Source organism: Fistularia commersonii, chromosome 24 (genome assembly GCF_037954325.1).
Source record: "Fistularia commersonii isolate RoL2024-O1a breed Wild chromosome 24, RoL_Fcom_v1.0, whole genome shotgun sequence".
Lineage (NCBI taxonomy): Eukaryota > Metazoa > Chordata > Actinopteri > Syngnathiformes > Fistulariidae > Fistularia > Fistularia commersonii.
In genome coordinates, this window is record NC_141307.1 from 7,818,693 (window position 1) to 7,835,080 (window position 16,388).

General features: G+C 43.4%; 2 non-coding genes and 1 pseudogene across 2 annotated transcripts; all 3 read right to left on the bottom strand.

Annotated features, from left to right (window-relative positions):
* Nucleotides 1–7,537: 7,537 nt before the first annotated feature.
* trnap-ugg (transfer RNA proline (anticodon UGG)) lies at nucleotides 7,538–7,609 on the bottom strand. Its single transcript has one exon. It is a non-coding gene; the product is annotated as a tRNA-Pro (tRNA).
* A 1,893-nt stretch (nucleotides 7,610–9,502) lies between these two features.
* LOC147219919 (5S ribosomal RNA) lies at nucleotides 9,503–9,621 on the bottom strand. The gene has a single exon (XR_015108558.1). It is a non-coding gene; the product is annotated as a 5S ribosomal RNA (ribosomal RNA).
* Nucleotides 9,622–10,614: 993 nt separating this feature from the next.
* Nucleotides 10,615–10,819, bottom strand: LOC147219920 (U2 spliceosomal RNA; annotated as a pseudogene).
* Between the last annotated feature and the right edge of the window lie 5,569 nt (nucleotides 10,820–16,388).

Below are 16,388 nucleotides of genomic sequence, written 5' to 3' on the forward strand. Positions count from 1 at the left end.
ACTTCTCACACAAAAAGCAGAGGGAGCACTTCGATACACAAGCCAAAGGTACTATGAAAAGGGAAATAGGGCGAGCCGGCTACTTGCCTTTCAACTGAGGAAACAACAATCAAGCCGTATTGTCCCTAAGATAAAACACCCCTCCTCTCTGACCGAGGTCTCCCACCCAGAGGAGATAGCTGAGGCATTCCAAACTTACTATAAAAACCTTTATGATACATCAGGAGAAACACAAGACAAAAGGAAATTAGAAGATATATTCAAAAATCTTGATTTAAGAAAACTCTCTGCATCTGAGGCGGACGAATTAATAGCTCCTATCTGAGAAAACCCACCTATCTGACCCACCTAAGACCTGGTCTGAGGCAGTAATAGCGGTTATACACAAAGAGGGGAAAGATCCATTAGATTGTGGTGCCTATAGGCCAATCAGTTTGTTGGGGAATGACGTAAAGATTATTAGTGCCATATTAGCAAATAGAATGCAGAAGTATTTAGGTAAATTGATTAATCCAGACCAGACCGGTTTCATACCAGGTCGACAAGGAGCAAATATTAGAAGAGCATTAAATGTACAATCAGTGGCAAGACATTCAGTTCACCCGTCAATGCTTCTCAGTCTAGATGCTGAGAAGGCGTTCGACAGAGTGGACTGGACATATCTGAAATTTACTATGGAACAAATGGGATTTAATATGACATTTATAAATGGATTGAAGCACTGAATAAAGACCCAATATCAAGGGTCAGGGTGAATGGGTACCGCTCCCAATTTTTTCACCTTAAAAAAGGAGTCAGGCAGGGGAACCCAATCTCGCCTATTTTTTCGCATTGTGTATCGAACCGCTTGCTGAATTGATAAGGACAAACGATCAGATCGAGGGAATGGTAGATGAAGAAGGGGAGATGCACAAAATTTCGTTGTTCGCGGATGACGTTCTTTTGTTTATAAGAAACCCTCAGTCATCTATACCGGCCCTTATGCAATGCCTGAGGGACTATGGGGAGGTGTCAGGGTACAAGGTGAATGAGGGGAAATCAGAAGCAATGATGATAACAGGATGCTGGCCGACATGCTTGGACGGACAGGTGAAATTCAAGTGGTCAAAAGGGGGCTTTAGATACCTGGGAATCATTCTCACACACGACACAAGTCAGCTATATAAGGCAAATTATGGCAAACTAATTTCTCAGATCAAAAATGACATGGAAAGATGGGAGGTGCTTCCTTTGTCCTTAGTTGGGAGGATAGAAAGTATCAGGATGAATGTCCTACCTAGAATGCTGTTTCTGTTCAATGCTCTGCCTATCACTGTTCCTGTATCTACCTTTACATTACTGGATGAGCTCATTTCCAAATATATATGGCAGAACAAGAGGCCCAGAGTGAGATTGAAAATACTCTGTGCACCCAGAGATAAGGGCGGATTGGCCTTGCCACACTTAAGAAGTTACTACCTGGCAGCACAACTTGGAAAAATGGTCTCATGGATAAAACCAGATATGGACACAAGATGGGTGCATATAGAGCAAGGTTCAGATAAAAATGTTTCGCTTTCAACTCTCCCCTTTCTAAATTCAAAAGCAAGACGTGGACTTAAGATACAAAATGAATATGTCAACCATACACTTAAGGTTTGGGAAAAGACAAGACGATTCCTGAATCTACCTCTAGCTCTATCGAGGGCAGCAAAAATAACAGCAGCAGGTGACTTTCTGCCAGCAAAGATGGACGGTGGTTTCATTAGATGGGCAGGGAAAGGTTTAATCACAATAAATCAGTTATTTGAAGGAAGAACTCTGAGGGCTTTTTCACAACTTCAGGCAAAATACGACATTGATTCTAAGGATTTATTTTGATATTTTCAAATTCGACATTATTTGATGACACACAAAGAATGGGACAATATTAAAGAAGCTTCAACTAATTTTGAACAATATTGGACTGAGATAGTTGAGAACAAAATGAACATTAAAAATACAATATCAGATATATATGGCAGGATACATATGGACACTTCAGTAGACACACTGGATGTGAAAGCTAAGTGGGAACTGCAATCTAATGCCATGATTGCTGATGGAGAACGGGAGAGTTCTTGGTTGCCCTGGCAACAATGTTTAAGCAGCCCAACATGGAGGGAGTTCAGCTGGAAGTTAAGAATAAGGTATTTTAAATCTCCCTTGATAATAGCTTTGTATGATAATAACTGTTCTCCCCTGTGTTGGAGGGGCTGTGGCATAACGGGGGACTTTTCCCACATTTTTTGGGACTGCCCTAAACTGATGAAATTCTGGGAAGAGATAAAAAAAATAAATAAGTGAGATTTTAAAATTAAACAGACCAATTGATCCACAGCAATTTATTATGGGTACAGCATCAACAAGCGGCCTAAGGAAAAAACAGGTGTTTACGCTTAGAGTTCTTCTATTAATTGCACATAAAATGATCACAGTAAATTGGCTCAAACCCCACCCACCTACCCTGGACCAGTGGCGTCAGAGGCTTAAGGATGTAAACTGCATGGAACGCATAACAGCAAACTTACGACTTCAGACAGACCTATATCTTGACAAATGGGCACCCATTAAAAAATATTTGGAGAGTTGAAGATATTATCTCTATTTGACTGAGTTAGATGCTTTTCTTGGTGTTTGTGTTTTGTTTTTTTTTGTTTTTTTTTTGTTTTATTTTATTTTTCACTTGCTATTGAGGAAATAAGTGACCTATAAAGATTATTGTATAATGTATATCTTGTTATGAGGTTTTGTAAGAATGTATAAAACTCTGTTAAGGAACCTGTTCTAATAAATGTTCAAAAAAAAAAAGAAAAACATTTTTGACCAAATGGCTTCATCTTTCTTGTGGCTGGATTTGAGGGAATTAATACATTGTGTAGATTCTGTCATGTGTAGCATCACATCCAGATCAGCATATTTCATCACCGGTCACCAGCTTTAAAGAATTAGAGATATTTACAACTTGTGCCAAACAACCTTCAACTTAGTGAAATAAACATTTTAGGTCCAAATGCCTTTATTTTCAAACTTCCGCCTGGATTTCATTACAGTTGACCAATAGAGTGCAAATTCACATCACATTCAACAATTTTCAGCAACAGACACCAGCTTTTAAGAATTCAAAAGCAATTTACAACTTGTTCCAAATGCCTTCAATTTGGCGAAATAAACATTTTTGATCAAATGGGTTTCTCTTCCCTTCTTGCATCTGGATTTCAGTGAATGTATACATTTTGTAGATTCTATATTGTCTAGAATCACATCTTAATCAGCATATTTCAGCGCCAGACACCAGCTTTAAGGAATTCCAATGTTATTTACAACTTGTTCCAAAGAGCTTACACTTTGCAGGGTACACATAATTGGACAAATGGCTTTATATTTCATTCTTGCTGCTGGATTATAGTGAATTTATACAATGTGTAGATTTTTTATTGTGTAGAATCACATCCTATTCAACATTTTTCAACAAAAGTAACTACCTTTAAAGAATTCTGAAATAATTTACACCTTGTTCAAAGAAACCTTAAATTTGGCGAGATAAACATTTTTGACCAAATGGCTTCATCTTTCATTCTTGCGGCTAAATTAGAGTGAATTCATACATTGCGTAGATTCTGTATTGTGTAGAATCACATCCAAATCTGCATATTTCATCAACAGACACAAGCTCTAAAGAATGACACGAAAACCATCAACTTGATGAGAAAAACAATTTTGACCAAATGGCTTTATCCTTTAATCCTGCGGCTGGATTTTAGTAAATATGAAATATATTGTGTTGAATCATGTCCTATTACGCATATTTCAGCAAAAGACACCAGCTTGAAAGACTTCCAAAATTATTTTTAACTTGTGCCAAAAACCTTCAATTTGGTGAGATAAACACTTCCTGAACAAATTGCTTTACCATTTAAACATGTGGCTGGATTTCATTAAATATAAACTATATATTGTTGAGCATCACTTTTTTTTTTTAGCATTTTTTAATTTTGTACTTCTTTTATAGCTGGTGTCTGGTGCTGATATATGATGAATAGAATGTGATTCTACAGATTAAATGTCATATTTACTGAAAACCAGCAACAGGATTAAAGATAAAGGAAATTAGTCAGCAAGTGTTTATCTCACCAAGTTGAATCTTTTCTGAGCAAGTTTAAATAACAATGGAAGTCTTTAAAACTAGTGTCTGGAGTTAGAATGTTTTGAGTAAGACGTAATTCTATTACAATATGTCACATTTACTGAAATCCAGTCGCAGGGATAAAAGATTAAGCCATTTGGTCAAAAAGCGTTAATCTCAACAAGTTGAAGGTTAATGGAACAAGTTTAAAATTATTTTAGAATTCTTTAAAGAACTCCAAAGTAATTTACACCTTATTCCAAACATTTCTAGGCCATACAGCATCGCTGGTCTCACCACAGTCTTGTACACCTTTCCTTTCATTCTGGCCCATAGTCTTCTATCACATAGTACCTCTGACACTTTTCTCAATCCCATCCCAACCTGCTTGGACCCGTCTCTTCACCTCTTTTCCACACTCTCCGTTACTCTGGACTTTTGACCCCAAGTACCTGAAATCCTCCAACTTCTTGATCTCCACTCCCTGTAGCCTCACCGTTCCAGCCGAGTTCCTCTCATTCACACACATATATTCTGTCTTGCTGCAACTAACTTTCATTCCTCTCCCTTCCAGAGCATACCTCCACCTCTCTAGATTTTCCTCTACCTGTTTTCTGCTCTCACTACAGATCACAATGTCATCCGCAAACATCAAGGGGTTTCCTGTCTAACCTCATCTGTCCATCACCATTGCGTACTAGAACGGGCTCAGAGCTGATCCCTGGTTGAGTCCCTCCTCCACCTTGAACTTCTCTGTTACCCCTACAGCGCACCGTACCAATGTCTCACAGCTAGCATACATGTCGCGCACCAGTTTAACATACTTCTCTGCCACTCCAGATTTCCTCATATAATACCAGAGCTCCTCTCTTGGCACCCTGTCATATGCTTTTTCTCGGTCTACAAAAACACAATGCAGCTCCCTCTGGCCTTCTCTGTACTTCTCTATTAGCTTTCTCAATGCAAATACTGCATCTGTAGTACTCTTCCTCGGCATGAATGCTGACTTCTGCTCTCAGTCTAGTTTCCACTACTCTTTACCATAACTTCATTGTACGGCTCATCAACTTTATCCCTCTATAGTTGCCGCAATTGTGCACATCCCCTATATTCTTAAAGATAGGCACCATCACACTTTGTCTCCATTCTTCAGGCATCTTCTCACCCTCTAAGATCCTGTTGAATAATCTAGTCAGAAAATCTACTGCTCCCTTTCCTAGACACTTCCACACCTCAACAGGTATATCATAAGGACCAACTGCTTTTCCCCTCTTCATCCTCTTCAATGCCTTCCTCACTTCACTTTTACTAATTTGTGCTACTTTGTGGTCTACAATAGTCCCCTCTTCTACCCTTGCCTCTTTCATTTTCCCCATTCATCAGCTCTTCAAAGTACTCTTTCCATCTTCTCATCACTCTTCTAGCATCTGTCAATGCATTTCCTTCTCTGTCCTTAATCACCCGGACCTGTTGTACATCCATTCCATATTTATCTCTCTGTTTTCGCCAACCTGTATAGATCATTCTCACCCTCCTTTCTATCCATCCGAGCATACAAGTCACCGTACGCTTTTTTGTTTTGCATTTGCTACCTCTATCTTTACCTTTCGCTATATCTCCCTGAATTCCTGTCTGTTCTCTTCAGTCCTCTCAGTATCCCACTTCTTCTTTGCTAACCGCTTTCTCTGTATACACTCCTGCACTTCCTCATTCCACCACCAAGTCTCCTTGTCTACTTTTCTTCCAGATGACACACCGAGTACTCTCCTATCTGTCTCCCTGATAACTCGAGCTGCTGTTGTCCAATCATCTGTAAGCTCACCGTGACCACCCAGACCCTTTCTCAACTCCTCCCTTAAAACCATGCAACACTCCTCCCTTTTCAGCTCCCACCACTTTGTCCTCTGCTCTGCCTTTGTCCTCTTCATCTTCCTTGTCACCAGAGTCATTTAGCTGCCCCACCTCATGGGCTCATCCAGGTGGATGAAGGGAATATAAATAAAGAAAACAAACTATAATAGAGATTTAATAAAGCGCGAAAAACAGTCAACATGCAAGCAGTGGGCGTGGCTCGTTGGTCTTGGGGTATGATTCTCGCTTAGGGTGCGAGAGGTCCCGGATTCAAATCACTGATGATTCCCTGACTCTCATCTTGTTTGCTCCTACTTTTTCACAGCGCTGTAATGTGAGCAAGTAAGTTTGTTTTGTTTTGTTGTCATTTGAACCGGGATATTAGCTCCGACTCCTTTGTTGCACAGGATACCTACGTTGAAGACAACTGATAGGTGAGAGCATACCTTGACGTTGACCGGACAGGGAAGACCGAAGAACTGGTAAAATGTCACCCTTGAAAAGGTATTGAATGTGAGAAAACCTAATGGCAAATGAGATGTGACTTGATTTTCTCTGCAACGCTGATCACAATCAATGGAGCCCTATCCCCACCATAATTGGGCCTGGTGGAGAAATACAAGTATTACTAAGCAAGACATGAGACAATGTCAAAGAGTCCCAACAGCTCTTCAGCGGCAGTGCTGCTTCTACCGTAGAGACTGGGAGAAAATGAAAAGTAAAGCAAAGGCAAAGTCTGCCGTGAGACAAAGGGACATTGTGGGCCAATTCAACATGGCAAGAGGTGCAGGAAAACAAAAATATCCCACATGACGGAAGGCTTCTCCCGCTGAGCAGCACCAGCTGGTGGTACTGGACATGCACCACCAGGAAGAAGCAGACTGAATTGCCAGAGCTTTGTCCCTCACCAAGCATGGCCGCTGGGTGAGCTGAGATGGTGTAAAAAGTAGTATGATCTTTTGGAGCGGCAGTGGAACATGGAGGCCACAAGCTGAGCTTGACCATCAGATCCATGTATGATGTCCTGCCCCCTCCTGCCAAAGTACAAAAGTATTTTGGAGAGGATCCAGCCTGTTTCCAGTGTCCTGCCGAAGCAATCCCAAAGAAAATCCTTGAGGGCTGTAAGACCAGGCTCCCCTGAAGAATAATCAGAGCCTGCATGCTAATCTGAAGGCAGATTCACCTGTTGCCCCAAGCAAACGGTGAAGTGCCTGGTTACTGCAATGGAAAACGAGAAGGTAGCCAGCAATGCCATGGGCCCATTGTAAGCCCTGGTACTAAAGGGCTTACGAGTAGACTCTATTTTCAGTCTCACCATTCTGGATGACATTATAGCGAGGTGGTCCTGAAAACCAAATACTACAAAGGTGTCTTCCTTGTGAAGCTGACACTTGGGAGTTTTTTCTTCTATATAAGTAATCATTGGGTGGAAAAGTCTGTGATGGTTGAACATCGCTGCTGAAGCAGAGGATGCAAGGTGTGTGCGAAGAGTAGACCGGATACGTCCGTATGACACAGCAGAATGTAGCATTGGAAGGGCTCGGGCTCGTCCGGGATTTGAACCCGGGACCTCTCGCACCCAAAGCGAGAATCATACCCCTAGACCAACGAGCCACAAAAGCTTGCTGAGTTGAGTCACGAGCAATCAAATTTGATTATTCATATAGCACCAAACACCAACACAGCGTTTCCATGATGCTGTACAAATATAGAGCAGGACTGAACCACACTCTTTGGAAAGACTTACAGAATACCCACATTCCCGAATAAACAAGCACTTGGAGACGCTTTGAGGAAACACTGCCCTTTACCAGCTCGAAACTGATATGAGATTCCTGAGCCTTGGGGTTTCCTTCTGATGACCACCTGCTTTTATTCTAATATGGCACTAATGGCAGGCAGCCACTTGCTGGGAGTACAATGCAAGGTGTGAAATGTAGCTGAGGCCGTGGTCTTCACATTCTACAGTCATGGCCAAAAGTTTTGAGATTGCCACTTTCACAATGTCTGTTCCTTCATGGTTTTTAGGTGTTTGCCAGATGGTTCTATTGTTGTGTCATTCTCCAAACTTTTGGCCATGACTGTACAGACCTGGTCGTCCCATCACAATTGATGAACAGCTTTACCCATCAGAAACGTTGCCCTTTGATTCAATATATTGCTACAAAACCAGATAAGTTTGGCATCAAACCACCAAACACCAGCTTTAAAGAATTCCAAAGTAATTTACAACTTGTCAACTATTTACAACTTTACAACTATTAACACCAACGCCATCTTCAAAAAGGGTCAGAGCCGCCTGTTCTTCCTCAGGAGGCTCAGATCTTTCAATGTCTGCAGGACCATGCTGCAGATGTTCTACCACTCGGTGGTGTCCGGCGTCATCTTCTACGCTGTTGTGTGCTGGGGCAGCAGGCTCAAGACAGCTGACGCTAACAGACTCAACAAGCTCATCAGGAGAGCTGGATCTGTCCTGGGCGTGGAGCAGGAGTCTGTGGTGCAGGTGTCAGAGAGGAGGATGCTGAAGAAGCTCCTCAGCATCATGGACAACATCCATCACCCCCTGCATGCCACACTGACGTCCTGTCAGAGCTCTTTCAGCCGTAGACTGATACCACCGAGGAGCTCCACTGAACGCCACAGGAGGTCTTTCCTCCTGAGGCGATCAGACTCCTCTCCTCTAACGCCTCTCCATTCAGCTGCCGGCAACCATAACAACCTATCTTTAACTTAAAAACAAACAAAAATGTGCAATATCTCATTTCTGTGCAATATTCAGAAACTGTGCAATCTTTCATCTCATAACAGTCACACTGTGCAATATTTCATCATATTTCATCTCATCTCATAACAGCTACACTACAATGTTCCCTTCTATCATACTATTGTGCACTCCTTACCTCACTTGTTACTAAGACACTTATAGTTTTATCACTGCTTACTAAGACACTTTATAGTTTCACTGACATACTTTATAGTTTATAGTTTATTTTTATTTCTAATTCTGCCTTTCTTTTATGATTTATTACTGTTATATTTTCTGTAACTCTGGCACTGCAATTTCCTTCGGGATTAATAAAGTTGTTCTTATTCTTATTCTTATTCTTATTCTTATTCTTAAGAAAAGAAGCGAGGAAGGCAACGAAGAGGATGAGGAGTTCAAAGGCAGTGGGTCCTGATGACATGCCGTACATGTGGAGGCATGGAAGTGTCTAGGAGAGCCAGCGGTACGGAGGTCAGCGACTGGATGATTCAAAAGAAAAAGAAATACAGCACACATGGAAAAATACTGTACAGGGATGACAAGAAAGGCGACGAGCGACAGACAGAGACGGCGAGACAACGGAAAGTGACCCGAAAGGTAAGGCGAGGAACTATGACTGAGCGCTTCACTGTGACTCCGGTGGGACAGACACAAGGGAATGAGCGCGGGTGTCCGTGTGTGAAATGTTGGCGCTCTTGAGAGACAGCACCCCCTGCTGGGGACAGAGAGGACGAACATGAAAAAGCTTACGGCACCTGGTATTCCAAGGCGGTCTCCCATCCAAGTACTAACCAGGCCCGACCCTGGTTGGCTTCCGAGATCAGACGAGATCGGGCGTGTTCAGGGTGGTATGGCCGTAAACGAGGGATACCCGCGCGGAAGGGCATTTTATAAGCAGCCGTCCTCTGTCTTTTCCACCTCCAGTCATTTCCACATCTGTCAGGAGCTCCTTCTATTTAGTCTCCATGATTACAGCCAGTGGCGCCCGAGGCTACTCGAACCGAAAATCATCAGACACTCCTTAGGCTACAGCCTAAGGTAAAAAGGGAGCGAGCAAAGCCCATAGCAGAAAAGTTCAAGGTGGAAGCGGGACTCCGTCGGGGATAGGCCCTGAGCCCCTTCTTGGTCGCAATGGTGACGGACGGGCTGACGGATGATGGTAGACATGAATCTCCACGGACCGTGACCTTTGCGGATGCCGTTGTGATCTGTAGTGAGAGCAGAAAACAGGTGGAGGTCAATCTAGAGAAGTGGGGGTATGCACCGCGTACTCAATTGGGGGTGGGAACCCACGCGGACTCTTCACAAATACTGCAGGATCCGGGAGCTCACACACCATCCATCTCGCACACACACACACACACCGCCCTGCGTGAATCTCTCACACACACACACTCCGTCAAAAAAACGTCAACTCTGAGTTCTGACGGGCCGGGACGCCGAAAACGACACGGACGCTTCAATTTTCACGAAGAAGTCAGAGGACAACCGGAACACGTTCCGTCCGTCCTCCTGATGCCGCCAGGGGTTTCTGCCGCTCTACGGCCGGGAGAACTTCCCCCTGAGCCCAGTCTGACACAGTCTATCGGGGGCAATCCATCCGTTTCAAATGCGATCCATTTAGGCTCAGTTCTGGTCCATAGTGGGATTTTATCGGGCTGCACGGGGCGAATGGTAGGGACAGGGTTTCAGGCAGACACGCTCGTGTGTCGCTATCTACCGCTCCCTACCGGCAGAAACAACGGGGACAGTGTCGCTGGTCACGCAGGGCACAGACAAGATCTGGATCCTGTGTGTGTTGGTTACGTACGACGTTGGTGGAGGACACAGCAACCTTGACATCGGACACGAAAGCGGGGGGTGCACCGTTCCCAGAGATACTGCAATACCGGGTCGATGCGCGGAGTGGACGGAGCAAGCCCCTATTCCATCTCCCTGTTCCAAAAATCAATTTAATATTTGGTCCCCGGATAGGGGACGTATCAGATATTAAACTGATAAGCTGATACTAAACTAAACTGATACTACACTTGATCTTAGCCAAAAGGCCGAGAAGCGATAGCCCCGCGCCCTCGCTCGACGCCAACGCATTCCCCGCACCGTCAGCTTCACTCAAGACTTCATACAAGAAACAACATGGCTGAAGCATCTTCCGCATTTGCCCGGTCACGTGGTGCACGCCCCCCCGACAGGACGCCGAAGCATCAAAGTAAACCCAGGACTTCAACAACCAGACTCTTGGAATCGTGTCCCCTTCAAATCCACCTGGAATGTGGCAAAAAGTCGCCCGTGAGGAGAAAAGACACAGGTGGAAACGGGACGTTTGCACCGCTCACAATACACTGGGCAGCAAACGGGCGCCATCTTGTGAACCCGTCTGGTTACCGCATCGTTGCGACCAGCTCTCACAGAGACTCGTTGCTCATCGCCGGGAAACACAATTCAAAAAACGTCACGAACACAAGACAACAGTAAAATGGATTTAAATCCACATTTACATTTAATTACATTCATGTTTTCGTCACTACCAGCAGAACAATTTCTAAACACGACGGTAAATCATCTCGTCCCGTGGCGAACACCCACTGGACCCCGGCACCCCAAACAGCCTTCTACGGCCTTGAACGCTAACCCCGCCCCGCACCGGCTAATACCGGCTGTTACGACGACTGCTGGTCCGGACGGAGCCGATCGCGCTCGGTTAGACCACCGCTTTTTCGTTGTCGTTTGAGTCACCGACACTCAATTACCGACGCGCTCCGAGGCAAGATGGCGGAAGGCCGCGAGCTAGTCTGTTTTTGCTAGCGGAGCGGCTTAGTTAGCCTTACCTCAGCTCACGAAATCTGTGACGTCGTCGAGATTTCTCGGCCGAAAGGACCTAAATTACCGTCAAAAATGACCGGGAGTTGCTTCGCGGTTGTTATAAACACGGTTAATTCGGTTGTAGGTCGAGAAATCGTCACTATTCTCTGTAAAAGTGAACTTACGTCGCGGGGCTGGACAGCGCTCTTGACCGGGAACACATCGTGGAACCCCGGAGCCTTCAGTGACCGACATAAACGGTCATAAACTCTTCGGTTCAATTCTACTTCGAACTATTTAAATTAATTCTACTTCAAACTATATGAATTAATTCTAATTCTAACCATATGAATTAACTGTACTTTAAATTATGAATTAAGAAAAGAGATGTGGGACCTGTGGAATCCCCTCCGTGGACACTTTCATCCCGAGTCCCGCTTCTCTGAACTCTTATACTGGCATTCTGTGGCTTAACTGATGCCAGACCACCATCGATGACATGCAGAGGTTTTTAAATGCACTGAATGGAGAGAAGTTCTGACACACTGTTGATGAATCAGGTCCAAGTCCAGTCACCCAGCAGCCCAGGAGTCTCCTTCTGTGCGCCGGTCTGCTCCAAGACCTCTAACATCATCCCCGTCTGCAGGAAAACAAAGAACCACAGGACCCTGGGTACAGATCTCCCATCCTGGCTCTGTAGGAGTGACTGACGTCCTCTGAGCACCTTGTTGTTCTGTCTTACCTGAGATCCAACACCGACCCGCCCTGGCCCCCCTGCTGTTCACCTAGAGTGAGCAGGACCAGAGGAGATGCCGTGATAATGAGCACTGTTGTGCAACTTGAAAGTCCTAGAAAGTGACATCTGGCCATCTGGAGCTCATCTGAATATAAACCACAGCGGGTAAAAACACAAACACATAAGCTGCACTTGTCTGTGAACTGCAGGTGTTCACATTGTAACGAGATATTTACACATTAACCTTTTTTTTTTACTTTTAATTGAATACATACTGTTAACATTTACAAATATGTCCTGGAAAAGCAGTGCCTGTAACACGGCTGATGGAAAATGTTCATAATGAATAAAACAAGGAAAAGTTCATCCATTTTTTATCCCCACTTTGTCCCAATCCGAGTCATTTTTGGCTTTGCACATTTGACCCTCTGTGGCTATTTAACTATGAGAGACAGTGCTGGAGTTAAAGATCTTTAATAAATTAACTGGTAAATTCTTCAGTAAAATAAGTATTTGGTTACCAACAAACAAGATATCACAGAGCTCCCACAGACCTGTAACTTCTTTTTTAAGATGCCCCTCTGTTCTCCACACCTTACCTGTATTAATGGCACCTGTTTGAACTGGTTACCAGGATAGAAGACACCTGTCCACAACCTCAAACCGTCACACTCCAAACTCAATCAGGCCAAGACCAAAGAGCTGTCTAAGGACACCATAAACAAAAATGTAAACCGGCACCAGGCTGGGAAGACTGAATCTGGATTAGGAAAGCAGCTTGGTGTGAAGACATCAACTGTGGGAGCAATTATTAGAAAATGGAAGACGTGCAAGACCACTGATAATCTCCCTCCATCTTGGGCTCCACACAAGAGCTCACCCCGAGGGCTCAAAATGATGAGACGCCCACAGGGGGACCTAGAGAATGAGCTGCAGAGAGCTGGGACCAAAGTAATAAAGGCTACCATCAGTAACACACTACGCCGCCAGGTACTCAAACCCTGAAATGCCAAATGTGTCTCTCTACTGAGATAGTATGTGTCCCATCACGTCATCAAAATTTACTGGAGGGTATTTGGATGATCCAAAAGAGGACTATGAATGTCCTATGGTCAGATGAAACCAAAATACAACTTTTTAGTAAAAGCTAAGTGTGTCGTAGCTGGGGGAAGGAATGCTGAATCGCATTCAAAATAACACCATTGCCAGTGTGAAGCATTGCTTTGGGGCTGTTTTTCTACAAAGGGACCAAACGACTGATCAGAAAGGCTGAAAGGAAAGAATTAATGCGGCCATGGATTGTGAGATTTGGAGTGAAAATCTCCTTCCATTTGCAGGAGCATTGAAGATGAAATGTGGCTGGGTTTCAGCATGACAATGATCCCAAACACACCGCCCGGGCAATGAAGGAGTGGCTTTGTAGGCAGGATCTACAAGAGGTAAGAGGTCTGCATGGAGGAATGGGCCAAACTACCAGCAACAGTGTGTAAAAACCCTGTGAATACATCAAGGGTAGGCAAACCCTTCAGCCGAAGGGGATATTCAAATCTTTGTACTTTTTAAGACCTTAAAACACTTTTTAGCCTTGCCTTTGACACTTTATGGTTTTATTTGTATTTCTTATTCTCCCTCCTTCCGACTATTATTTATTATTGTTATGTTTTACTTGAAACTCTGGCACAACAATTTCCTTTGGGATAAATAAAGTTGTTTTTATTCTTATTCTTATTCTTAAACAGGCCACATATGGCCAATCAAAGATTGGTACAGAATTCATGCTTGATATGTATGATTGGATCAACGAATGTGGGAGCTCAAACTGGAGATTATCAATTTTTGGAGCTACTTCAGAACTCTTGAGAATTTGTCCTGAACTGAATGACACGGATTGGCTTTGTTATTTAACATTTACTGTGGACCTACTGACACACATGAATGAGCTGGACGTGAAGATCCAACCGAAAAAACGGTTTGTGAATGAAATGCAAGCAAATGTCAGAGCCTTCAAAACCAAGTTGGTTTTATTTTCAAAGCAAATATCAAAAGAGTCTGATATGTACTGTTCACAAATACATTTTTTGTTTTACATGTATCATATTGTCAAATTTTAAAAGTCAATCCGGCCCCTGAGCCAAAAAGTTTGCCCGCCCCTGGAATACCTTATGAAGCCTTTCAGAAAACCTTTGACCTGTCATTGCCAGCAAAAGGTATATAAGAAAGTATTGCAATGAATGTTTGTTCCTGACCAACGACTTCTTCTCCATCATTATGTCCAAATAAGTTTGTTAAAAATCAGACAATGTGCTTTCTGTCTCTCATAGTTGAAGTATACCAATGATGAAAATGAAAGACCTCGATCATGTTTTTAAGTGGGAGAACTTGCACAATTGTTGGCTGACTAAATACTGTTTTGCCCCACTTTATCTGGATACTGGGCACTGACACCTATTCAAATCAACATTTTAAAATGAGCTGATTTAGACTGTAATGATCATTTTGAGCTTATTTTAATCAAATTGTCAAATATTCAAATACGACATTCAAGTTTTTAGTTTCACCTATGAACAGGGTGATGGCAATCAGCACCAACAACACACTGAAGTCTCACAGCACCTTGTCTGGACTGAAAATCAATGTCAAAATTAAGCTCTGAAAACAGTGCACATCTGCGTGAATTCTGTCCTCTTTAAACATATCTTGAACCCCCGGTGCATGTCTTCGCGATAACAAATAAATAACAAATAAAATCTTCAAAGGGTACAGAAGAGACCTGCATGTTTTATTCCTCAACCGAGCCAAGGCTTCTTAATCTATCCCCACATCTGTCATCTGGGAGGCCTTCAACCCCTTCAAACTGCATGAAACCACCACAAACCTGGTCAGAAGCTTCCTCCAGCATTTCTTATTCCGTAAAACAACCACAGAGTACAAAACATGGTGATCATTGGAAGTGGGCTTCAGGGCAGGCTGCGCCACATCCCCTCTACCCTTTACCATGGCAATGGAGATGATCATCGGTGCATCTCGGTGGAACGACGGAGGGGAGCTACTGCAGGCTTGACAGCGGCTGCCTCCGATTCGTGCCTCCAAATGATTATTGGAAAAGCCCCCCAGTACAACAGTCAAAGAACATGAAATGATCACCTAGATCCCCACCATCACCTCTACCAAATGCCAGCTGGAGAAGCTTCACTCCAACACTACCTGGGGAAGAAGAAGTTGGAAGCCAACAAGTAAGGGAGCATTTCCATCGTGAAAGGAAAGCTTACTGGCCACGGTTCCACCTCGTCGAAACAGCCATTCCTTTGATATCAGAGCTGCAGGTCCAGCCTTGGATGGTGGAAGCCTCAGATGCAGAACAGACCAACGCTGCATTGAATCCCTTCAGTGGGTTGTAGGACAGGATACAGATTGGATTGGAAATGCAGGATCTCCCCTGAAAGGTAGTAAACATCAGACTTTTCTACTCATCCTGAAATTTATTACAAAACACACAAGAGATGTGTTTCAGTATTACACATTTACAATACGCAATTAAAAATGTGTCTGTAGATCTTTGTGCAAGTTGCTACAAATCAGCCTTGCTTGTTCAGAGATGATTAAAAAATCCTTTTCACAGGAAGGTGAATTTAGAACTTAGTAAAATAAAAAAACATTGTAACAGTTTGACCAGAGATTTTCAATAATAATGTTTTCGTTTCCCATATGAACAAGCAGATGAAAATGTGTACAAACAACAGACGAGAGTGCCACATGACCACAAGCATGTAATTGATTCCTTAGTACAAATACAGCCACTAATACAAAAGTCAGAGAACATGACTCGTTTTTGAGTCATGCATGACTCCTTTCAGAAGCTGATCCAGGGTCAGCCATTTCAGCCATTCAACGACAAGAAAAACTCTGAGTTCCGATGGGCTGGAATGACCGAAACGACACAGACGCTTCAATTTTCATGAAGAAGTCAGAACACAGAACACATTCCGTCCATCCTCCTGATGCCACAATTGGTTTCTATTGTTTTACAAACGGGAGAACTTTTGCCACGATCCCGGTCTGACAGTCTTTAAACGCGACCAGTGTGGTGGACG